Below are 27,762 nucleotides of genomic sequence, written 5' to 3'. Positions count from 1 at the left end.
ACCTTTAACAGGCCTTTTCATGATACATTATGTTACACTATTGAATTCTGCACCACAGGTGGCATGAACAGTTCAGGAATTCCACAGGCACACCTTCATATGGCTAATGTATGTGAAACAAAAAAGCATTATTGTTAAAATCTGTAGTGTGTGGGAAATGCACCTGTGGTTTCTCTTTAGGGATACGCAGAAAGTCTCCCGTAATTCTGTGTTTAAAAAGACCTCCTTGCTTGATCTCATGTGAGGTCACTGAAGGGTTCACGCCGACCACAGCAGAAGAATTAATCTGATTAACATATAATAAAGAGATATCATCTGTTTTTTATTGGTGATTGACGGATTACATGGTGATCATTTTGCTATCAGATTATTGTTTCTTGCCTCTAACAGTGGCTGATTGCCCGGGACGGTGAGCCACCAGATGTCCCACGTGTAGCCTGTACAATCTCCATTTCTGTGCACTTCCAGCTGGCCGAGCTCTGGAATCCCCTGTAGTGCGTACTGCAGGTCTACATCACTGATGTTTACTGGCAGACCTGAGGTACAAAAACCACACCAAATATTTAAATATCGGTTAATAAAGGTTGTCAATTATTTCATTACAGGAACAAAACAAAGAGCAAAAGTCTGTTGTAGAACTATACAAATTTCTGTCAGGTGACTTATTCCAATAATAAAATTTGTACCCTCGACACGTTGACCAAAAATTGCAATGTCAAAGGTTCCGGTAAGAGGTGGACTGGCTTTGTGAACACGGCTTATAGTGACTGTGGCATTGTCCTGGCGTTGAACCAGAACGTCCTTTGTGCTGTTTGGCATTTTCTACAAGACAGAAATATCTGTATAAGACACAAAATCTACTGTATGTTAAAATGTGGTAGGGACAGTTATGCAATCATCCACAGCACACATCCTGTGTGTACATTATCCAAATCTGTGTTTCCCAAACGTTTTTTGCCGGGCCCCCTTCAGTAAACATTTTTTCGCAATCACCGGATCCCCACCCACCTTTATACACCCCCATAAAGACACTTTCATGAAACACCCTTAATATAAATAATATAAACGATACAAATATTGTTATTTAATTTTTTGTGTCCAAAAGGTTGTAATAACTGTACTGAAATTGTGCGACATATAACCTAAATAATAGGGGTGGGTGAAAAAAATCGATTGCATATGAATCGCGAATCAGTCCTTCTAGAGATTCTTATCGATTCACAGATTTAAAAAAAATGATTTTCTAGTTAATATTTCAATTGTTGATGTTATAGGAGGGGGCACGGTGGCTTAGTGGTTAGCACGTTCGCCTCACACCTCCAAGGTTGGGAGTTCGATTCCCGCTTCCGACTTGTGTGTGTGGAGTTTGCATGTTCTCCCCGTGCCTCGGGGGTTTCCTCCGGGTACTCCGGTTTCCTCCCCTGGTCCAAAGACATGCATGGTAGGTTGATTGGCATCTCTGGAAAAATTGTCCGTAGGGTGTGAGTGTGTGAATGAGTGAGTGTGTGTGCCCTGCGATGGGTTGGCACTCCATCCAGGGTGTATCCTGCCTTGATGCCCGATGAATCCTGAGATAGGCGCAGGCTCCCCGTGACCCGAGGTAGTTCGGATAAGCGGTAGAAAATGGATGGATGGATGGATGTTATAGGAACAAAAAAGGAGGATTTTCTTTACCGCACAGCTTTAGCTCAGCAACAGTGTTGGCGAGATTGACAAGACGTATGCAATATGCAAGGTTTGTAAAGCGAAGATGAAGCACTTCGAATTATGAGGAAGAATCGTTATTAAAAAATCATGAATCTATTTTTTAATTGAATCGTGACCACAAGAATACATATAAATCGAATCGTGAGCTACCAAAAGATTCCCACCCCTGCTAAATAAGGAACTGGTGTTAAGAGTCTAAGGGACGATTCACATCACATCACGTCGCACCGCATGCCCCTCACGACAGCGTTGCTCCCTATTTGCTTGCGTCTGCCGCGCATCTTCATTTCAAGTCACAAAAAGTGAACCGGACTTAAGTCACCAGTCTGACAAATGGCAATAAACGGCGACATTTTCAGCTGGCGGTTAAATGTATAATGTTGGGAATCACAACTAACCTAAGCCTTGTCACTGCAAAGGTACATCCTGATTTTGCTAATTATGGATTTGGTTGTTAATATTTTGTTGGTCCTGAAATCACAATCTTGTTAAAGAAATTAAGCTCTAATCATAATGTTCCTATTTGAACTAGAGGGAAATAATATGTTGATAGGAATGGTGTACAAGCCCATCACCCAGTTCTAGCACTAAACAAAATTCTAGAATCTGATTGGCTGTCAGGAATGTTGTTACTAAACCTAGCAAAACCATGCACAGACTGTAGGAAATAGCAAAATTATATTTGTCACAGGATTGAGTTTCAATAGTTTCATTAAGTGAATTATGTATAAGTGAATTGTAATAGTAATGTCATTTTGAAACATAAAAACATGATGTTAGTAGAAAGTCAAATTGTTTTGGCTCAACTGTTCCATTAACTAACCTGCAAAAAGCTGATTTCAAGTAAGGGGATGCCAAAGCCACAGTAGTATGGCGTTGCTGTGATCTCATAACTGAGTTGTGAAGCGCTTGCTCGTTTGTGCACATAAATGCTGGAAAAGAAAGGTCCTGAGCTGCCAAGAGCGGGTGGACTTCTCTGCATTATAACTGTGGAGAAACACTTGATCAAATTGTGTATATGCAGAATTATAATATGGCTATAAGCCCTCCACATTAATAACTTCAAAATAACTCCTGACATTGTCTCTATGGCTAGTTTTTCACCACCAAAATATATATACGAAAAAATACCTGATGGATCCAAAGCAGTTACTGCCCGTCCAATGTGAACAGTATCTATGTAGTACACAGAGTTAGCGCTCTCTCCATTCACACTGAGCCAAAGCAGTTTGTAGTCAGAGCCGTTAAAGCTTTTCCAAATAGAATCCAGTAGGTCCACACACTTGTATTTCCACCTAAAAAAATAATCGAAGCAATACCACAATGCTAGCACAAAACAAAAATATATTTGTGTAAAAATAAATTTAGTGTATTTTAGCAGATGGCAATTCCTCCATCAAAGAATGTAGGATGACTTTAGGTTTACAGGATTCACATACTCATCTGTTGAGTCAAACTGAACAGAGATTTGTGTATTCATCTGCTGGTAATAACCATCGGTTTTGTAACTGAAATACATTCCTAGTTCATTCGCCAGACGGCCTTTGTAGGCTAAGCAGAGCTACAATGAAAAAACAGTTTTCAGACATTTCATTGGAGAAAATAAATCCATTTCTATCTTAGAATCTTAATTCCATACTAAGGAAAATCGTTTTTAAAAAGAATGGAGGAATTATTGAGATGTTTAATGATGCTTACAATATTGTATGTCTGTAGTGTCACTGGGCTGTATGGGGTGTCATAATATTGAAATATATAATATGGGTTTCTTAGAGACCAACGGCCACAGAAAGCTTCAGAATCACTGACCAGGTATCCTGAATACTGCTTGACAGAGAAAAAGCGGTACATTACTTTGATGCTTCGGCCAAAATGGTGCTGAAAAGTTGACATACACCTTGAATAATCTGGAAAATGTTGAAAATTTAAGAAAACATCTTTTTTTTAGTCCTTCCCTGAACTACATTTACATAAGAAATGTTTAGATAAAGTCCACAACACAGAATAAAAACAGAATTTCTAAGAATAACCCTGCTCAATAGTTTACATATTCGATTGTACTCTACGATGATATTTGGGGAATCAATGAAAATTTGTATGTTTTGTGATAATTGTACATTTATATTATTTTGTCTTTGTTCCTGGGAAACTATATATATTTTATAGCTTTTGAATTACTAGAAAATGAGAAATTAAGATATTCACTATATTCACTATTCACCTGTCCAAACAATCACTAAAACCTGATTTTAAGTCAGTCTCTCGATTCTGCTCAGTGTCAAATTATGGATCTCAACATCATACATTCATTACTGCATGGACAGGGGCAGAATACGCAAATTTAATATAAAAAAAGACTGTGGAAGTGGATGGCATAGTATGAACAATCACTGTCATTTCCCAGTTTCTGCAAGGTGTATGTGCACCACTGTAATTTATATATAGATTTTAGGTGTATGCATTTTGGCAGATGCTTTTATCCAAAGCGAGTTATAATGCATTTAGTTTACATGTCTTTTATCTATGTGTGTTCCCCGGGAACAAAACAAGCTGTACTTACTGCTCGACCATTCTCATAATCTCTAAAATACTTCACATTGGAGTTTTCAGTGGTTGGAATCTGTTCTGGACATTTAGCTGAGATCATTACTTTTATTGCTTTCAGCACCTTAAATCACAAAACAAATGTGTCAAAAGACATGTAGAAAGCCCAATATTTAATCAGATTGTAAATATGAACACAAATACAAGATCAAAAACCTCAGCCTCAGATGCATTATAAGTCAGAGGAGGTGATGGGACGCTGCCCCAAAGCAGTGTGAAATTCTCTAGACTGGCCTTCCCTTTGACTACTTCAGTAACCTTGATGTATACATCTGACCCCATGGTCAAATATTGAAGATCCTCAAAGTCACCTGAGATCAAGACAGTTTGTGATTAGATAGAAAATTTCCCCTGAACGTTAGGTGGCAACCCACAGTGTAACAAAATGTTGATGAATATTAAGTCGAACAAATAGTGTTTAAAATATTTTGTTGTTGCAGTACAGATGTTGGTAGTACAGATCTGATACAGATGCTCTCAAAAGAATGAGTTAAGGAATTGTTTTCAATACATCACTGAATCTATTATTTATCTCTGTTTAGTTCACCTCTGTTTGAGTTGAATGTGACATTATAAAGTGCTTCTGTGCTCAGTTCCTCCTTTGTGACTGTAACTGTGTCTGGTTTTACTGTCCACAAATCATTCAGAGCGTTCTGCAACTCCGACGCTGATGCACTGACGGGAATCTTCACTATCACGTTTAGAAAACAAAGATAAGCATCAGAACACGATTACAATAACAATACATTTTTACAATTTCATGAGTGAGGTACAGCAATGAACCTGTTTTATGTATTCCATATGTCAGGATGTAATAAGTGTTGTCACACAAGACCATTGAAAAGCAGTTACTGCGGATTCTCAAAGTCTGCACCTCTTGGATGGCACTTACTGGTGTCCATCCTTCGAATCTGACCACCTAGAACAGCAGAGAATAAAAAAAAACTATTTTCCAATAAAGTTTTTCAGGTGCAGTGCCACTTTATATATCTAAATACTGCTTAGAACTTGAAACTGCTGTAAGTTTACCTGTTTCTCAGGAAAGATATCATAGCTGGCGATTATCTTCTGTTTCTCTTGAACAGCTTCTCTTGTCTGCTGGGCTGTGAACGGGCTGATCTCTTTGAAAAAGCCCACATCAAATGAATAATATCCTTGAACTAGAACCTCAATGTAGTACCTATGGCGCATTGCGAGAAGCAGAACATTGTTATATAATCGAGGATGATCTCTTACTCTAGTAGAAAACAATAACAGTTCATCCAAAAGACACAAACTTTTTATTTTAGTTAAATTGTCACATTTAATGGTGATCTAAATGCTTGAAAATTCACTCACGGTTTTCCCTTCTCTAAGCGTAAAACATCTGATCCCTGGGAGTAGTTGGAGTAATAGGAGTAAACTGGTCCCATCCTTACCTGGACAAATATACATTGCATATATTAGTGATTGAATGGTATATTGACTGATATTTGGATTCTTTTAAAACAGACGATTTATTAAATGTTTGGCTTCCATACAACACCTTAGCATTTAATTTTTAAAAATGACACTAAGATGTAAAGCAGGCATATGCCACTAAGGGACATAAGATACAAAAAAGTATATGGCAAGTTTGAAAGGGCTGATTTGACATGATTTCAAATGTTACTAACTTTGGTGCAATACAATGTGTAATATGTTTAAAGGTTGAAAAAACTCACATAGATATTTTTAACATAGGCTACCGTACATTATTGCAACTCCTCTATGCCCTGCCTTTCTTAAAAATGACGATTTTTACAAAACTCATTGCTCTGGAAAGTGCAGTGTGTGTCATTGGAGTAGTGTGTGTCATTGGATTCCATGTGTCGGAAATGTTACACCGAAACCGCATATACAAGCACAGCTGAGACAGTGTGTGAAAGCCCAGAGTAGGCAACTCTCATGCCGGGACGATCATCAGTTCGCCTCGCCACCGAGTCGGAGTGGATTGGTGTGAAGTCTTATGCGTTTCCGCTGTGAAATGATGGCTGCAGATCCACAATAACTGAAGCTACGCCTTTACGTGTACATATGGGCAGAGTCATGCAAATATTAACGGTTTCGGCCATTATAAAAAGGATATTTTCCTATGGAAGCAATTGTTTTAAGACATTTGTCATCATAACTTTTATGCAACTAGAAATTGAATTGCGCAATCATTTATTTATTTGCAGTGATTCACATACTTTATCCTGGGGAACACCTGTCTTGCTGAAATACAACAGGCAATAACTGTATCCTTTGCTTCGGAAGTAGTAGTTGTCTGTCTCCATAGGAACAAAGAAACCACGCAGTCGAGCCACGAAGTTATTCATTGCAGTGGGCCACACATAGGACAGAGAATCCACCCACTTCACAGAATAACCTGGCCTACTGGCATTGTAGTCCATGACGTCCTCCAGATTATCTGTATAAGTGTCATTCCATATCTCCATTTGTAATCCTCTGCTGCCTGCAAACAGTTTTAACAAGACGTTTAATTTTTGGAAAAATCTATATTTTTAAATATCTAGGATAGTATAATAAAGTTTGAAGTCATTGTATGTTAAATATATATGCTTTTTGTCATTGAGGAGGATATTCCCTCTGTTCACTGAGGTGCTTTTACGTGGCTGGAGATCGGCTGAAAACTCCAGCAGCTTTGTGTCCCAAGTTGAGCATTTTGCGTGGAAAAAACGTAGAGCACCAACGATGAGCGCAAAAAAAAATGGCAGCTGCCAACGCTTAAAATAACATCACAGACTGAAAACGTGACGAATTACTTGTAATCGAATTGTTGAAATACAAATTGATTTTTGGCTAAAGGTGCTTCAAAGGTTCTCCACACCGAGTCAAAAGTTCTTTAAAGAACCATACCTGTCTCACATTTTTATGATCTGAAGAACTTTTTTTCGCCTTAGTGAAACTGAAGGGTTCTTCAAGTGTTAAAGGTTCTTTATGAAACCATTTAGACCAAAAAAGGTTCTTCTATGGCATCGTGAATCACCTTTGTTTTTAGCAAGATGTCCGAGGCAATGAAAGAGAGACATCTTAACCCTAAACCTTATTTCCCTAGGATATTATGTTTAATTCATGTTTTGTAATACCCTAAATACATAAATGCATAGACATAACACTGCTTAATGTCAGTTATATATTTTCACTGTGGGTTTTTCCTGTATAATACCTCAGGTAAGATTACAGTGAGATGCAGTTTACATGCAAGTCAAAGGACAATATATATTAAAGAAGGCTCCCAATACAACATGGCATTACAAGATAACAACTTAATCGACATCTGAATATAGAATATAGATTTTTAATTGATCATGCATCATGTAATTAATGTCTTCATTAAAGTATTCAAAATGGATACCAAATATTTTTAAATACACAAGCAACTGCAGAAATGGCTTTAAGTTAATGATTTAAGGGTTTTACGTTAATATTGATCAGACTATAGTTTCAGAATCAGGTCAAAAATAAACCTTGACATTACTTGAGAGAAGTGTAAAGCACGGCAATTTTCATATAGAATAAATAGAGCCATGTGAACAAAAGCATCCATTGTCATTTATAAATTTGAATGGGCTTTAATCATTTAAGTTCCCACTCCTAATGTAGAGTTCATGTTTAGTTCATGCCATCAAATGAATGTGGCAGTCTTCCACTAATTTAAAGTTTCATTTGGCTCAAATATTTTGACAAATGTCATACTTATTTGTTCAATATAATATCTAACAATAATTATAAAACGGTCAGTTCTGGTCCTTGATTCTGATTGGCTGAGCGGAGTTCTAAGCTGTTATAAAATACCCCGATATATAACGGCTGACCGCACCACATAGCCTAAATATCTTTTTATTTACTTAATTAATGAAACCTTGCTAAGCATACGGAGTAACTGTTTTATAAAAGCAATAAGGCCCGCAAAGCCGTGGGTTACAGTGCATTTTATAACAGCTAAGTGGGTTTAGGAACTCCGCTTCGCGTCGTGTCTAACAACGCCCCTTAGCTCCTAAAATGCACTGTAACCCACGGCTTCTTGGGGGTTATTGCTTTAATATATATTTTCTTTTGTGAATGTTGTAGTGTAAGGAATGCAAACCGCAGGTATTTTGCTGCAGCGTTTTAGGGATTTTAGGGATTTTAGCGTTTTAGCCAAGCTAACTTGTATTTAACAGTTTATACAATAAGTCCGCAACAAACAGCAAATATTGGACTGTGGCATTAGACGATATAAAGACATTTGACAGAATCATCCCCATTCAGAGTTCAGATTTTAATTCTCACCTGGAAATACTGTAATGTTGGTCCTTTTATAATCAGGGGTCATGCAGACTATCTTCTCATCTGATACATTCTGAATCTGACACTTGTGACCTAAAAACGAAAAAGCAAAACATAAATTTGTTATAACAAATACTTGTGGTCCTTCTTACATAATACATTGGTCTACGGTGTTTATTTAATTTTTTATTTAAAATGATATTATCTATATATTTGAATGAACCTTTTATTTGCAAAAATCTAACTTGCATTTTAAATTTCTCAGTATTTGGCATGTCCTTTGCGAACGGCCTTGTTTTAGCATGCATTCAGAGGCGTCAATTGGGTATGACAGGGGCTGGCGGCAGTATTTATTTCATGAACATGGATCTCAGAAGCCGGAAAAATGTTTCCCACAGAAAAGCTTTAATAGTGTAAAAACAAAATCGCTTTTTTAGCAGCTTCGGTGGTGTAGTGAGAAAGATGCAGGCTCGACAAGTAGTTTTGACTTTGCGACGGAAGTTCGAATCCGCCTTTTCCCAAACTCACTTTTTAAACAATTCACATTATCAGTTCATGCAGGCATTTATTTTCAGAAACCCAAAATACGTCTATATCATTTTAAGAATAGGGTCTCCAATTGTTTTATTTCAAACATAGTTTGTTTCTAGATTCAGGTTAGATATTGAATCTCAGATTTCAATTGTGGACTTTTGAATTTAAGCATTTACATAAACATTGACCACAGCCACATCACGTTTACCTCCTACTAAAACCACAGCTGGCCGGTCGGTCTCATCAAAGTAGCGTCCATGAATGGTGAGTAAAGTGCCGCCCAACACGCTGCCCTCAGATGGAGAAACTCCTGTCACCTCTGAAAGAGAACCACATATTTAATCACCAACAGGTCAAGATTTTCAGAAAATCTGTACTAATTTGAATAAAAGTTTTTCTGCACCTGCGTATGTCTGGAACATGGCAAGCTTGTTTAATGCTGAGACACTGAAAACCCCAAGGTCTGGCAGACTCCTAAAGAAAATGTGTTTTGTCAAGAAGTTTAACATCATTGATGAGATGTAGAAACTTCAGTGTAAATTTGGTGTAAAGTAACATCAATATTCTCTGACCTCCCATATTCACCATCCAGAATGAAACTTAGGTTGTGATGACCTGAGGACAAAGAAAACAACAGATTATTCAACAAAAAATATAAATGACTATTTATTCCATATTTTATATGAATAATAAGAAATGTCTTGCCAACATAAGTTCCTGTCATTTTGCAACTCATGTATCCCCAGTCACTCCCTTGATGTTCCAATTCCAGGCCATACCTGAAAATAAAAGGCAAATTATGCAATTTTCATGAACTTTTTCATTCAACTTTAAAATTTTCATTGCTGGAGTAAATTACATATGCTTACTTTTCATCTGAATTAGGTTTTAGTAGTTCACAAGGCATGCCACCCATGTATGCCCTGAGAAAACTAATAAAAAAGACTAATCATAAAAAACCTGTTGTCAAGAGACTTAAAGGATTAAACATATATTAATATCATATTATTATATTTGAATTCAAATGTTGGTATTTATTGAGCTTTAAATACCTCACAAATCTTGTATTACGACCACCATTGGAACTTCTGTCTCTATTGCTTCCGTACACATCTGTAATAATTCTTCCTCTCATTTTCACCACAGTCCCTACACATTGATATTATAGAAAGTTACTATATTACTTCAGTAGAGCTCCAATAATACATAATAAAGTTATTACTATCAAACCACCAAAAACAAGAATCTTACCTGGAAGACCTGACAGTGGCCTAATAATTTGTATCATCGGTGTATGGTACATTGTACTCTGAAAAAGCATAGTATTTGTATGTTGAAATGATTTTGAATAATAGGAGTAGTTTGGATAGTAAACATTTAACTGAAGTCTTTCTCATTCACCTGGAACCTGCAGTTGCTATACCACCACCAGACGTCATTACACATTTGACTTGCAGGAATAGAGACTCCATCCACGCTGACATGTATGTTATAGTCATCTTCTGGCAGAGGTCTGAATAAGACAATGCAATGACTTGTTTGAAAAATACAACTGACATTACACAGTTTAGCTTTTATAAGATTCAAATGTCTAATTTATGCAACGTTCTAATTCATGAGTCAAAGAGGTGATCACAAAGTAAGTTTTACTGCTGGTTTGAATGTTCTCCACAACACAATGGAATAAAAAAAACAATATGCAGAATATATAACTAATATTGAGGGTTATGTTCGTTTCAAAACAGACTCAAAAACAGGCTAGAGTAATCTATCACTTACTAATTATGATGTAATTATTCTGGAAGCCCATTTCCACCACGTGTTAAAAAATGTAGGCTCTTGATTGAAAAGATTGAAAGTCATAATTATGAGATACAAAGTCATAATTATGAGAAATAAAGTCTTAAATATGAGATACAAAGTCTTAATTATGACTTTATGATTTAACATGCGCATGTGCAGTGCAGGCAAGACACAGCATGCTGGCGACATTCACAGGTTTAAATGTTGTAAATGCAACTCAGTGGTTTACAAACCAATTTTTTAATACGTAAGAAAATCACTAACAAAGAAACTGATACATGGGTTTAAATATTCTAAATTGTTCCCTCGCAATTGATCTCGTCTCTGTTGAAATATGAATAGTTTATTGTGAATATCCAGGGGAGGTGCTCCATCTCGTGTAAACAAGGTACTCTGCGGGTGAGATGAATAATGGTTCTTGCCGATCTTCAGCCACTTGTTTCTTTGTGTAACAAGAGACGAGTCGACACGTTAACCATATGCATACAGAGGCCAAGCGCACCATTTCCTTCTTCTTTCCCGCTTATATCGAGCTGGCGTAATGGGGATCAGGTGCTGTCGATCGGCAGGTTTGCTGGGCTGATTCCTCCGTTTCCATGGCGACGCTGATTGAGCATTGGGAGACTCGCCACAATAGGAACTAGTCAAATACCTTTCAGTATCTCATAGATCTTTAGTTGAAAGTATTCCATATACATTGAATATGCCCTTAAACATAATATTTTGTAATTACTTGGCTGTGGAGTCCTTTTGGTTCCTGCGGGCTCCACAATCTAACAAGACCTGAAGTGGGAGACCCACCTAGGGCCCAACAATGGTTGTTCTGTACGTTTTAATCACTGTCAGTTTGATGGCTACAAGTGGACAGGTACGGATAGTCCAGACTACTGAGAAGATCATTGCTGCTTTCTTGTCCACTCTTGTAAAGTGCATGAAAATCAACGGACTTGATACAAAATGAACACAACATCTTTGAACTAATTTGGCATTAACTTTAATTAACTATTTGTATTTCAGTTTCTTTCAGTGATTTCTTAAAACTCGAAGAACTTAGAACAAATAACTAAAATATATGTATAACCATTTGGGATAGGTTTATAAACCACTGAGTTGCATTTAAAACATTTTAACCAGTGGATGTCGCCAGCAAGCTGAGTCTTGATCATGAGTTTCAATCTCATAATTATGACTTTGTATCTCATAATTTCAAATTTTAGAGCCAGATTTTTTATCACGTGGCGGAAATGGGCTTCCATAAATTATTATTTACTTAGTATTATGTTTTTTGGGGGGGATAAAAACCTCTCTAAGGCTATTATTGACCACAGAGAACATCAGAGTAAATGTCGCTAGGTGGAATAATTTGTAAATTGCATGTCTGTTCATATTAAAAACCTGAAATTTGGGATATATTGCTTACTGTATACTAAACTTCGAACCGTGACTCCGGAATCAAGCTAGGCTACTGAATAGTGACCTTAGTGTACTGTTTAGTCTACCAATATTAACTGTAAAGTATAGAAAAATGAAAAAAATAAAAATGAACTGGGTAATTTCTTGCCTTGTATAACACGTGATTTGTTTGGAGTGACAGGAGACTGTTTCTACATCACAGGGAATAGATCTTGTCTGAGACACCAGTGTCACACTGTTGCCAATGTTTGGGTCATCAGCATTTAAACCAAACTGACTGGCAAAACCTGAGGAAAAAATAACCAAAGCTACATGACGGCCTGGAAAGTAAGAGTTTCGTAAAGGAGACAAAAAAATTATATTCCCACTATTTACAGCTAAATCAATATAGTCTATAAAAATGCACTTTATATTTGATCCAAAAAGGTTCATTTAGATTTTGGAACTTTGTTTTTTCATACCTTCACCCTCTATCGTCAGTCTCGTTCCTCCATTAATGCTGCCAACATTGGGAAATATCCTGTGTACCCACACCGCACCTGCATGAAAGAATATTAAAAACGGTCTTGTTTGTAGAATGAAAACAACATTCTACTAGTGCAAGCAGGCATCACTCACATGATAGTTTGGATTACAGTCATTTGACATTACACGCAATTAATGTCCTAAAATGGTTAATAATCCATTAAAAAGAGATCCATACGAACAATTGCATAAAAAGATGTTTCTTGGAGCGATAACAGGAGGGGACACGTCGGTGTACAGAGCTGCCAAACCAGCCAGTCACAGTCACTTTTGAACGTCATTATTCTCCTGGTAATGTTGATCAAGTATATGAATATAATCCATATGAACAAATGCAGTAGAGGAAAAAGCTAAACCAGAAAGAAGGCCTACTCATGTATGTCTGAGTTTACGTTTGCAAGGGAAAGTAAAATAATCTCTGGGGAATGCCAAAATTTTCTAAGGGAACAAAAATATCTGGCGGGAATGCAAAAGTTTCGCAAATGAACGCAATGTTCTCGGGGAAGCAAAAGCTTTCAAATATTTTCGCTCACTTTCATATTTTAATACCCCATAGTGGCCCTTTAGTTGCCCAAACACTACAACTCAAAATATGCCACTCTAATACATAAAATACATATTTTACAGTCACTGTAATGTATTAGACACTTCAATCAATGATTAATTATATAGCAATAGTCATTGAATGAATATACTTACATAAATGAAATTATTTTACCTAGAGAACGTACAGTATATAAGGAATGGGGTTTCCCCCATTTTTAGAACTAGTATATTTAAATGAACTAGAGATTTGACTTATTTATTGTCAGATTTAGTTTTATTCTACATTTGGTAGTTTTATGAAATTTGGACAGATAGTTTTTCGTTATAGCATGATAATCTGACAAAAAAAAATACTTAAGGTTTTTAGTAGTCTAGTTTTAATGAAAAAACAACGGGACTCCCAACTTGCCCCAAGATAAATATTTAAGATCTTTTGGATCTCTGTGGGACCTCCACAGCCGAACACTGAAGCATGTAGACAGAATGATACGTTATTTGATTGCCAGTAAATTGTAGCCAATACGAATAAAGTAAAATAAAGAGATCGCTTACCTGAGCTCCACAGCAACATACAAACAACAGCAAGCGTCACATGGAACTGCTGGCACACATGCCCCATCTTTTCTGATAGTCTCAGGTGCACCTCAAATGTCACCTGCAGTTATCACTTCTACACCAAGATACCTGTGTTCAAAATATTTTTTATGTGCCAGTTTAGAAAAAAACAGTAGGCTATTTGTAGTATTTAGATTAACTAATAAACTGCTCAGCATATAGCCTGATGTAGCCTATTTTGAATATACATTGTTATAAAATAATTACCTAAAGCCTTTACAAATGCAAGTCAAAGAGCTTTTAGAAATGAAATGCAGTTCTTCAAAGTTTGCATGAATCATCATTGAGATCCACATACCTGTTAAACTCTCTCAGTAAACTCTCACTAACAATCCTAACAGAACTCCTATTTATATAGTACCTGCCCAGGTTGGAAACAGGTTTTTTTCTTTTTTAATTTGTGTGCCAATCATTGTTGTCAATCTACACATACTGTATACAGTAATATCTTTCCAGTTTACATTAAAAAAAAAAATGTTAGTGTCCTACATGCAGTTATATTGACCTTAAAAAACCCTGCTGGTGTCTCCTCATCTAGTTCATTCAGTAAAATTAAGTTATATTCTGGTTTATTTATATGATACCACATAAAGAAATGATTAGACAACATGTTTAAGACTGCACGTAAAACAGTGTGTCTCATCAGCTCTTAATATTAGATTCATAATCATCCATAGCAGTCATTACAATTCAGTGGTCTTATTTTATTTGGTGAAATCTGAATGCCAAAGAAAGAAAATATATCCAGATATCATATATAATAATATATAAGCCTGGATATCATACTCCATTACAGAGGCATCAAGGCAACAAGAAGTTTAATAAAATGTCATAACCTTATGTATTAAGGTTACACGGGTCAAAAACAATGAATGTATATTTTTTCTTTATGTGTTTGTTACTTTTTTTGTGGTGATTCCAGTAAAATATTTGGCAGGGCAAGTACAAAACAGAACCAGCGGTCCAAACAAAAAATATATCACTAAAATATATATAAATATATAGGTTATTAGCAAATCCCTTGATTTATACAGAAACGTTTCACGCTTTATGAACATTTTAACTAATAAGGCACATGAAACAAAGATTGTCATGATATTCCACTGACCGTATTAGATTTAAACAAATCCGCAAGTATAATTAAGTTTGCGATATTGTTATGCTAGGGACACAAAATACAACTGTGGGATCAATAGTTTTGAGCAGGGGGTTTGCAGGGCTAAAGCAGGGCTTCATTTCAGCGCGTGATTGCAGGTATTGCGCATTATTTTAAATCATTGCGCAAAGCTTTAATAATGCAGGAAAATTCCACATCAGTTATTTGCATTATTACTGATCAAATAATGAAATAGATCCACAAACGCGAATAAAATTAATCAAATCGCGAAACAGTATCTTTATTCAAATGTGTCGTCATTGTGGCTTAGCATTTACAGTGACGCCATTAATGTTTTCAATATATATATATATATATATATATAAGTGAATAGACTAATTTATAAAAATTAAATTGAGTTCTATTTTTATTTATTTAGTATTGACATTAAGTTTTTTTTTACTCGAAGCCAGGGGCTGCTGCGGCTATGCATGTTTGTAATATCATTTTGAGGATGACCTTTCCTGATTCTGCTGGTGTAGTATGAGTTTGACTTCACTGCCCTCTGGTGGCTGCTCATTATTACAGCACCTGACAGGTTTCCGCTGTCAATCATCACAGCGTCGACGTATTTACAACTTTAAAAATATAAAATTTGCGATATTATTGTCAGAAATAGCAAACAGCACAAGGATGCTAGAAATTTTATTTGTAATAGAAGAAAGCATATCCATATGCAGTCAAATGTAAAGTATCTTTTTCAATATTCAAGTTAAAAAATAGCCTAATAGTTGAAATTGGTTAGAACAGAAGTAATATAAAGCTGTCACAGTATAAAGGTATTGCCAATTACCGTGACATTAACAACTACAATTATCTATATTGTGTACACCTCATTTTGATTATATTGTAAAGAATTAATCAGGTGTTAAATGTAGGAAAAACGACCACAAACTCTCTAAAAAAAGAAAAATAAGCTGAACAAAAGATGAATTTGCAGACAACATTACTTACTTATTTTAAAATGTTTTATTACATATCGCAATAATATCATGATCATTATTTTTTTATAACCGTGTGGTGAAAATCTATGTTGACAAGCCTAGTTTAATCATTAGGGGATGCTTGCAGAAATAATAGGGAGAGCTTAAAAATCTTGATTTATAATGATTATGCAGTGTTCATGATTATAAGAAAACAGCAAGAAATGCATAATGTTTTTCAAGGTTAACCGAGAAAGCACATTGTATTTTCTACATTAGTTTGAGTTGTTCCTAGGTTTTTCTGAACAGGAGGAGTTGACCAGTTAACAGCATGAGCAGACACACAGATGGTGAAAAGATAGCTGAACTGGAGCCAGAGATGCTTGAAGAGCTTTTGAGCGTGGTGACAGACACAGGGCTCGGAGTTGTAACTGGACGTTTCGCAGGAGTTGTAACTGGCTGTTCTGTGGAAGATGAATCTGCTCTGACTGTGAAGGATCTAGACTCTGTATTCCATGTATTCAGAGTAAATGCCAATGTCAACTTCACACCTGTAGAAACTATAGAGATAGAACAAAACGTGATGTTTACCCCAACACAAACTGAACAAATGCACGCAAGTAAGTGAGTAAATTTTTTATGGATCTGTAACATAATTGACAATTTTTTATTTAAATATTGGTAATATAGGTGGTTTATGATTTCACTCAAGAGACTACAAACTAAAAAGCCTTGTAAATCTTCCAACCAGTGTGTAGAATTGAGATGACTCACCGCTGGTTAAGATGGTGAGGTCAGTGTAATTTGCCCAGCAGCCACTGAAGAGGATGGTGGTGTTTCCAGAAAGTCCCTGTACTGGATTCCCATTCGCATCTTTGAGCACAGCTGAGATTGTTAGACTCGTCACACCCACAGACACACAGTTACCCTGAAAACACACATGCACACACAGATCATTTTCATTAATAAAAACAAGAGGAAGTATCAGAAAATGTACTTCATATTTGTTTGAAAACCTCTGCAGAATCTTATAAATACACAGTTTGCATCAAATACTTTGCAACACTGAAAGTCATTGCAGCAATGTTGTTCCTCTGTAACTTTGTGGCTATAGTTGTGGTGTGGACTCGACTGTTCTCAAACAAAATGTTGATATAGCTATCGTCATAGTCCATGGACCTTTACAATGGCTCAGTCAAAAATGCTTTACAAAATGATCCACAGGAACGAATTTCATTAGCAAAAATCCTGTTTCACCTCTGAATCCACAGCCTTGATGCTGGGCTGCACGCTGAGGGGTCCAGGATACAATGCAGCCACCGGCTGATCCACAATTACCAGAGAAGACACCGTACTGACCGACTCCATCTGCTGGTCTGCACGAGTCACTTCCTGAGTTGCCACCTGAGAGATAAATTAGAGGTAAAAGTAGATAAAACATCATTCAATCAATACATTTTAATAGTTGTTGTAGTCACTTTTCATTTTGTCACTTACTGCCCAAAACTGCATGGCATCTTTATAAAAAATGTAATGCAACTTTAGTGATAACATGAGCTGATTAAATTCATACTTGACTCCAGGATGGGTCACTGGAAGAGGGCGGAGGAGGGATCATCTCCAGTGACAACACATTGAAGCCGATGGACTGATTCAGATTGCCTGAGATGGCGGCACGTCCCAGTTCATCAGCGATGTTCTTCAGAGCCGAGAACTGCTGTTCCTCTTCTGCACACATTCAGAATGGAATCATCCATTCATCATTCATTTCAAGCAGTGTAAAATGTTCGTACAGTTCAATTAACATTTACTGTTTGTCCCTACCAGCGGTACTGTTGGTGCTGGATGTCTGGGCAGGTGGCTGGCTGATCTCAACCTCGACCGTCAGTCCAGTTGAGCGCCGTCTTCGTGCCCCGGTGCCCGGACGGATGATCTTGGTAATTCGAATCATGTTCTGTGGTACTTTGAGGAATGCAGCCAGATTTCTGATCAGTTCAGGTCCGAAGAACTGTTCTTCAGTCATGGCCGGGAGGTTAAAGGCCACGACAAGAAGCGGAGAGGTGCGGATCTGGACCGGCTCTGAGCCACGAAGAAGTATGTACAACATTTTGTAGTCTGGATCAAAGAAGTTTGAGCCGTGATCAGAGTTAAAACTTGGAAGATATTGACCTAAAGAGAACAGAGAAGAATCAAAAGTAAATTACAATGAGAAACTCTGCTGTGGTGTTCATATTACTGTATAAAGTAATTTTGGGGGGTTTATGTTTAGAAACTTCTGTAGTCAAAAGGTCCAAACTACAGTTTTTTTTAAACTACATATTTAAAGAAATGGCATTATTAGTATATGTTTTGAATTTTTGTAATCCAAAAACACTGTTTATTTCCATTTTTGAAAAAATATAGATTTCGGTCTTCCAGGCCTGTAGGGGAGCTGTATTATTCTACATGACTCTACTGTACTCTACCTGGATATGTGGGCTCAAGTGGTGTGTATTCAGTATTGCCTGAGTTCCACTGAGCGTTAGTTGGAGCAACAAGTTTGTTGTTTACATAGACGTCTAACCGCTGAGAGCTTGAGTAAAATACAGCCACTCTAACAGCCTGTAGAGAAATGATGTTGAGTGCAATGGTCCTGGATAATGCATAAACCTTATAATCAAACACATATGGAAATATAAATGTATGATTGACATACTGTATTATGTAATAGACTAACCTCTGTTGGTTTAGCATTGATAATCATAAGTCTCATCTTCTGTGGTGTTGTGCTGGTGAAAAAGATGTCAAAGGATTTATTGGTGGCCACAATAGCATGAAAGAGAGAGACTCTTCTCCTACAGGTGTAGCCTGCACACCAGCCGTGGTCTTGTGGACCTGTAATGATGTAAGTTTAAAAGTTTAAAATGAAAGAATATCATATATTTACAATGACAATTTTTCAGTAAAATCCTACAGTCGAAAATATATTTGACTGAATCTTTAAATAATATCAAGAGGAAGGGATTTACTATCAGTACCATTCAGCAGATCTACATATGTGTCCCCCAGGATGGCCACAGGTGAAAGACGTCTTGTCTCTGTATCTGCGTCTAGACTTTCAATGACCAGCATCTGATAATTCAGTCCAAAGCACTTGTAGCTCTGCCAGGTGCTCATGTAAGTACAATAGTCTCTGATCACACCTGTTCACATAAAACACAAAGTTCATACTCCATTGTTTTAATGTTCAAGTGTAATGTTAAAAAACAAAAGAAAAAATCTAAAATGTATTTGATCAATAGTACATTGCAAATATACTAACAAAAAATTGTTCTATCCCTCAAACGAGAACCCTCAGATGTACCTTTATTTGGAGCTATTTGAGTGACAGGTATGCGGCTGCCGTTGAGAGCAGTGAGCATGACTTTAGGGATGCGGTAATCGCCCAGTCCATGTCGCGGATCCCCGTTCCACTCGTACTCTGAATAGGGCACCACTGCTCCGACTGCACCCAGAAAACTTCCATCCAGATCCTTCAACATGGTCTTCTTCTTAGCATCACAGTCCATGTCCACACAGTCTGATGGGTTCACTTTACTGGTGTGTGAACAAATGTATCACTTTTACATCAGAATGTACTTGTTGCAAGTATTTAGTAATAATTGCACATCAACACTGTGTTAAGAAAAGGACAGAACAGTTTACCTCAGATCAGGGTTATGAATGAATGCGAGTGATTCTTCTGTGCTGTCTATCTTGGTGATTCTCTCAACACTGATTGGATGTTGTAGGTCCTCATTTCCTGGGTTGGTCATGAACATGTAGTTTCTTTCAGTGGAACACACATTCTTGAAGCCAACAAATGTTGTATCTGGGAATAGGAACAGACAGGAATATGTCAATTTTAGCCAATTTTACACTGAAGATTAAAAATGAAGACATTTTAGAGATGTCTTACCGGAGACCTTCATTAAACCAGCTATGGCATTGTAGCTTATGAGTCCACCGTGAGGTTTCTGTGGTGCTTGGTTGTGTTCAGATTCAAATGTCGGCCAGCAAATGCCAGACCTGCCACCTGTTGCACACAGAAAATGCATTAGTTATACTTTATAAAAACAATAAAATTAATACAGAAAATAGAACTACAAAAATATACGCTGTAATTTGCTTTTGCCAAGCATGTAATATATAGTTATATAGTTTTTGCTGTATCACTATTGTACATTACCTTTAGGGGGTCGTGGTGCTCTGTGGCTTGCACTGAGTGAAACATAGGTCTCAGTTGTTACCAGTGTGTCTGAACAGTTGAAATTGGGGCTGCTGCCCACAATCAGAGACTCCTGAAAAAAACAGGAAGTTCATGCATGTGTGTACATGGTAGTAAAACTGAAAACAATTTAATATAATAACTTAGCTATATAAGAAAGCACTTTGATATTTCGTTTTTCGTTAAACAAACTTCAGACTGAATCAATCCGTGCATCCTCACCTGAACACGAACGGTTTTATCTGTGTATTCGTGGCTAATGGATGAAGGTCTGTAGATAATAGGCATGATGCCCATTCCATTATCAACAAGGGTCACGTTAAAAATGAACACATTCATAAAGACCTGGAAGTCAGGATAGGACAACATTTATATCTAAGAAACTGCATAAACCTCACACGATCACTGCATTTGTAAATTTAGCCATTCAACAACAATGATTTCTGCTGTATACAACACTTCATAACTAGCTGAGCTTGAGTATATTAACGTCATTTATCATACTTGAACGTAAATCCCAAAATCAAAACTCCTCCAGACGGTGAAACCCTGGATTTGAGAGCATCCATAAATTCCGTCTTTATTCATGTAAACTCCATACAGACCACCATGTGCTTCATTCTCACTCCATTGTGCCACTGAACCTGATTCTTTTGACATTGAAAATTAAACAGAAATTACTCAATTAAGATTAAACAAGTATGTAAGCTTCACACTTGCATTTTTTATTATTTAACGGTAACCAGCTTTTTTATCAAAGTGAATAAATACCTGGACAAGGTTCTCCATCAACTCTGAATCCCACACGTTCATAGCCAGCAACAATATTCCCTTGAAGAATCACGTTAGTTGCTTCGTTAACCTACAGAAATAGTAATCATTTTTACATTATGTATTTTACTTTTCATCCTAAAGTACCGTGCCATTGCTTTTTTTAGGGTGCGGTTCAATACCATGATTTTTATAAAGCAACACTTTAGCACCTTTTCTCACGGGTTCCCCCAACTGGTCGATAAGCGCAATTGTCTGTTACCAGTGTTGTAAATAATGTCGCTGTATATGCTACTCTTTCGGGTGATAATGTCAGCAGCTATTTTTTACAAAATGGAATAAATATTATTTTTTAAGTTCTGTGAAGACATAAAAACAGCAATATTTGAGTAGCAATATATATATATATCTAGTGCTGTGCCACCTGGTTAAGAGTTGTTCTACCACTGAAATCATTTTAGAGACTTTTTTTAAGGTCGAAAAAGTACAAAGTGTTGCTTTAATGTACTGTTACTGAAATGTCCTGTTAATAAAACTGTTACACGATTACCATGGTTTGGCCACCACAGATTTTTTTTATTTATTGAAAATGATACCTCAATGGCTGCATTCCATTCAGTGTTCAAAGTCTCCGCTGCATCTTTGTATGATCCCGGCCACAGTGTCAGAGTAACCAGATTTCTCCGAACAGTATTTTTATCGCCCCATATTCGGATACCTTTACAATTAAGATAAAAATCTCAGAAAAGAAAAATAAACTTTATTTGGATTCTATTTAAATTAGTCTTTGCATGTGCATTAACATTGAATAGTATAGATGCCATTGTTTCAGCACCTTCTCCAACAGTGTGATGGATCACGTTGTCATCGATATTCAGTCCATCTGTTCCAAACACACCAATAGCAGGAGAAAAGCCATCATGGAAAGCACATCCCTTGATGTAGGAGTAATTACCCTCCTGTAAAAAATGTGGTTACCAATGTGGTTTCAGTGGTTTAAAACCGTGCACAACATCCATCGGGTCTAAGAATAAAGTTTTTGAATTCTCACATTTCCCAGGTTTAAAAATGCCAGAGAGTAGCGCGGGTCTGACGGGTCGTTCCATCCCTCCTGTCCTGTGTGGTAGAACTCAACGTTTCTGATCTGGGCTTTTCCTGTAACGAAAGCATCATAATTGCAGATAAGTTTAAAATTAAATTAATTAAATTACTGTGTAAATTAATTGTTTTGTTTGTTACTTACAGTATTGCCAGATGAATGAAAGGTAAACAGTAAATTAAAGATTTTAGATTCTTTGGCTAAAGGTATTTTGTTATTAGGTTATATAATTACCTCTGTATTTTATTCCTCTTTCTATGAAGGTTCCCACCAGCACTCTTGCTCCATAAGACTGTGTTTTCATTTCTGGATATTCCTGTCCAATGATCTTGATGTTCCTGCTCAGAAGACCCACATTTCCAGCAAGCTGATAGCTTCTAGAAGATCCTGTCACACTGTACCTTTGTCCTGTATGACCACAGTCGTGTGTTAGATAATACATTTATAATAATGTACAATTCTTTTTAATGTACAAATTATTATAGTGCTTTACAACATTAACAGCAAAATAGTTATAAGAATAATTGTAATTAAATACATAAACAGTTTATTACAGACATTTAATAAAGGCCTGTTTGAAAGTTACTTTTTTTTGTTTTAACGTAACATACAGTTACTTCAAAACAAAGTTTAATTTCAACCTAAAATAAATTATCTTTAGTAGCTGTATTACTGTCAATAAACAATAAAAATGGTACTGACACTTTTCTACGGAGCCCTTGTAACTACGCTATAGAACACTAGAGATCCCCCTACCCCTGGTTGAGAAACTCGCTGTCATCAGAATGGGTAACGTAGTCATATTAGTACGTTTAAATAAATGTGAAGTTTTTCTTAGTTATTTTTTAAATAACGAAGCTATTTTTTAAATGATGAGAGGAATTCTGTAAAGTTTAATATAGTTTATAATTTGAGCTACCGTACTGTATGGCTGTCACGCAAATTTTTACAAACCTCTGTTACAATGTACTGCAATTTTTGGTTAGCATGAACTAAGTATTTTTGTTTGTTGCTTTCTTTCAAGTAGCACAAATTGTTGCTTTGGAATTTTTAGCACGCTCCGTAGTTAACCTGTTACATGCTATCATGGTTAAAAAAAACATAATATTGCAGTTTTGTAAGTGTGAATTCCAGACAAAAATATCTAACTAGGTTACCGAGCTAAACATTTAAGCACTTACCAATGTGTGTGTATGTTACAGGCTGTTCCAGGGTCAGTGTTCGGCCGAGATCTAAGACGGCAGATATGGTGCGTATTTCTGTTTGCCATGGGTCATAACTGGTGGTGGACAGCAGAATCTTATCCCCAGCCTGAAGGTAAAAAAGTGTTTTAATGCAAACTACACAAAGAAGAGAATAAATGACAATGAACTGACAGCCCTAATAAATTGTTCTTTTAATCATGTGAGGAGAGTTTCTGACCTTCCAGTCAACAGCTTCCTCCAGAGAGAGAGTGTTGTTTCCTGCCTCTACCGTTCTAGCCAGTTTAGTGTGATACACATTGTGTGGCATGCCATACAGATCAAGAGATCCAAACACACCTGGAAAAAGTTTCAGTATATATCAATTCTGCTACTGATTACATTTTTCTATGCAGACCCTTTTAGGTAGTACATTTATCTTTAATTCCATTTTCAAGGAACTGTGGTATCTGTATAGCGCCCTTACCCAACACTTTAGACCCTTGGTTTATGTCAGGCAACAGCCAATCGGGTGTGAGATGGTTTCCTTTCAGTATAATCTGTAGTTCACCTCTGAAGGGCTGATTAGGCCACCCAGCGATTAAACGTCCACCCTTGATTCAAAGTAAAATTAGTGCCTTTAAGGATGTTGGATGTTTAACTGAATAATAATTAAAGTATCTTAATATATATTTATCAAATGCAAAGCTGCATTATGATAAAGAATGCATCTTTACTATTTAATAAGTGTCTTTGTTTAATCCATTTTCACATTTCTTAACGATTTCTTTGTGACTTTGTTAAATTAGTTTACTTGACAAAGAATTAAAACCTGTTTGATTCCATTTAAATGAATAGTATGATGCAATTTGGTCTAGACTGTTACCTGAATGGAGATGTATGTGACGTTCAGAATAACGTTGTTATACTGGGAAACGCTGCTGTTGGAAGTGCGATTATTTGTGTCTGGGATCTCCAGATATCCATATATTGTCAGCTTGTTCAGGGAAGGAATTACTGTGTCTACAATCACACATTTCCCTTTAAAACAAAGTAAAAACTTGTAACACTTTTTAGGTTTTAGAAACATACAACATAAACTACCCTTTTACTGTTTTGGATTTGCAGCGTTAGAAATTCTTACCCAATGGAATGACCACATTAGAGCCTGTTTGTGGAACAGCAAAGTTGTTTTCTGGGCTCGACCTCCAAAATGACTCATCTGACCAGAGACTACAACCATTATATGTGCGGCTGTGTATTAAATAATCAAAGTCAAACAACAGATACAGTGGCAATATAAAAGTAAAGGTGCTGAGCAAGTGTGTCTACAACATACTTGGATCCGAAGGTAAAATTGCCGGGTAGAGGAGGTGGAGGTTGTGTTGGTGCGATACACTTGGGATAGTAACACTGATACACATTGAAGTACACAGGTCTGTCTCTAAGCGACCGGTCCACACTGTTCCTCTTTGTCCGGTTTGCTGCATGGTCTCTTCCAGACACTGTAGTCAAAAATGAGCAAACATTACATTTTTTGGGTTCCGCAGTATTGAAATATTGGCATCGAATGAGATGCTTTCCTGTAGCTCAGTGGTATGAACATTGCGTTAACAACGCGGGATTGCATACGCCTAAGTATAAATGTATAGGATAATACAATGTAAGTCGCTTTGGATAAAAGCGCCTGCAAATGCGTAAATGTAAATGAATGAATAATTCATGATATAGACATTTGAACATGACACTGTCTTGGAACTTATTTGAAATGTGTCCACTTAACATTTTGCCCCTTAACCAAACGTTGTGTTTTAAGTGATGAGGAGTTTTACCCATGTAGTAGAGACTGTTTGAAGACTCGTTGAAGAACCAGTCGCCATTTACATTCACTGTAGGGTTTAGAGGCTGGGAGGAACCATTTCGTTGATCTATAATGCGGAACATGTCAGGTGCTTGAGTAAAGTTGTGGTTCAGGATGATGTAATTTTCTGGCTGTCAGTGAAGTAAAAAGGCACAGAATTTGACTAAAATGAAATAAAATGAATTTTATACACAAAAATTAAAACTTGTTATTTACTCATGCCAATGCAAACCTCCTGGTATTGCTCTCAAAAAAAAAACATTGTCTGTACAGTGTCGTCTAAAGCAACCAAATTTGTATCATTTTTGAAATTTGAAGATGAGTTTCATTTTGTTCTGAAGCCTACCCTGTTGTATGCCTTGTGCAGACTGTGAACAAGTCACAGATACAACTTTAAACTCTCAGGGAGAGGTTTCCCGGAAAGGACATAAGACTAGTTCGAGATCAACTCAACTGTTAGAGGTGTCTTGATTGAAACCAACTAACACAGACATATCTTAAAATATTTTAGTGCATTTGTTTTGTTTCAAGATGCACACCAGTAATGTTTTTACAAGGTATGTACTTTTAAAACGAAGGGCTAGTCCTGGATTAAATTAATCCATGTGTGGAAAACCACCCCTTACTGTTTGGTGTTTGACTGTCATGTGATGTTTACAATGAACCGGTTAAAAGCTGCTTAAATAAATACATTTTTACTCCACAGAAAAATAACAGCATGTGGGTTTGAAACAATAAAAGGATGAGTAAACACTGAAGAAAAATATTGGGGGAAACTTAAATTGTGGTGTCATGCCCACACTTCACCTTAAAGCCATAGATCATTCCATAATATGACAGGCTGGTGATGTGGGAACCATGCTCAAACTGCCAGTTGTAGGTTTGGCCAGAGGGCACCAGTGCCATCCAGCCATATGAGTGGCTCACCATCGTTTGAAGAAAGGGTAGCAGAGATGACCCTAAAGAGACATGTTAGGTCTGTCATTCATGAAAATGAATTGTACTGACCACACATCAGTCATCCCAAAAAAATATTACTTCAGCCTACCAAATGAGTTGGTAAGAATCACATTGTTATTCCAAAAGGAAGAGGGACTGTAGAAAACCAGCCGGTGGAAGTAAGTGGTGTTGTCACATACAGCTCCAGCTACTCCAACACTCCAATCTGCTGCTTGAGAACAGTGACTTGGGTCGAGCAGGTTGCTCATCGGCACCACCTTGGAGTTCATGTTACCTATTTATAAATATAAAGAGACTGTTACGCAGAAGCTTTTACAGTTGCATTTAGACTTCAATGTCAGTTTGCACTTTGCTATAATCTCTAATATGTAATGTTATTGTGTTATAGGTCTTTACCAGTCAGGGATCCATCAGTATCTATGAGCGCCACCTCGTGCTCCCATCTGAATCTGGCCTTGTTGGGTGACTGATGGTATTGAATTCCACTGAATCTGGCACTCCAGCCTCCACAGCGAAACGTGCAGGTTCCAATCATTTCTGCCACCCCGACAGCTGCACACGATGAGCGGTTGAAGCTCATAAATTTGGTGTTTATGACACTCATGCCATCATCCAGGGGCAGAACAATACCATGAGTGGTGCAGTAATCATTTCCAAGCTCAGACACATGACCCACAATAGTGCTGTTTACCACAGCTGCACCTCCTTCCAGGCCCCATCCACTGACATGCTCCCGAAAGATCCTCTTGGCCTCCACTCCTGCTTTCTCATTATTGACCATGAGGAACTCACTGAACTGCACAGCACCAACATTCACCCACTCAGCTCCTTTCTCATTGTTCCAGGACGTCAGACGGCGGAAGACGGCTGGTGCTGGTGTCGAGGAGTAGCAGAAACCATTTTGCATGGGGAAATACTCTTGGAAGATCCACAAGCCAAACCAGCCCTGAGAATGCACCGTATTGTTGAAGAACTGCCCAAGTGGTACTCTCTTCTGACAGATGTTGGGATCATAAGACGGGCCATCAGGGTTATTGTTCATGCGGTACCAGAATCCAAAGTGAGTTCCACCCGCTGCAGCGTTGTGTCTAATGATGTTGTTTGGGTTTGTTACCCAGTATGCAGCTGGAGTAACGTCATCATTCAGCAAACTTGTGCTCTGTCTCACAAATACTGCTAAATTGTACTGCAAGATGTTTCCTGTCTCAATGCCATCTTCAATAAAGAAGGCTCCACCCTTAATGTTATAGATGACGTTGTGTTCCACCAGCAGGTTGTGAGTGTTGTGGATGCTTATAGCACGGTTGTAAGATTGATGGATGGCACAACCACGCACGTACGAATTGTTCCCAACATCACCCATTAGATGCCAGTGGATTGGGTAGCGTCCCAGACGGAACGCCTGTCCAGCATGAAAAATCTAATAGAGATGAATAATCTGATGATAAGAGTAGAATGCAAAAAACTTCAAATTTTCCCTAAAGGTCTCAAAAATATTGAAACTCAAGTAATATGTTCATTAAAC

General features: G+C 37.2%; 2 pseudogenes; both read right to left on the bottom strand.

The window, feature by feature from the left end:
* The window catches only part of LOC130416058 (fibrocystin-L-like), a 42,354-nt pseudogene extending 28,242 nt beyond the window's left edge, over positions 1 to 14,112 (bottom strand).
* A 2,034-nt stretch (positions 14,113 to 16,146) lies between these two features.
* The window catches only part of LOC130415751 (fibrocystin-L-like), a 30,835-nt pseudogene continuing 19,219 nt past the window's right edge, over positions 16,147 to 27,762 (bottom strand).

Source organism: Triplophysa dalaica, chromosome 25 (genome assembly GCF_015846415.1).
Source record: "Triplophysa dalaica isolate WHDGS20190420 chromosome 25, ASM1584641v1, whole genome shotgun sequence".
Classification (NCBI taxonomy): domain Eukaryota; kingdom Metazoa; phylum Chordata; class Actinopteri; order Cypriniformes; family Nemacheilidae; genus Triplophysa; species Triplophysa dalaica.
The sequence above is the reverse complement of the archived record's forward strand: the minus strand, read 5'-3'. Positions and strand labels throughout refer to the sequence as shown.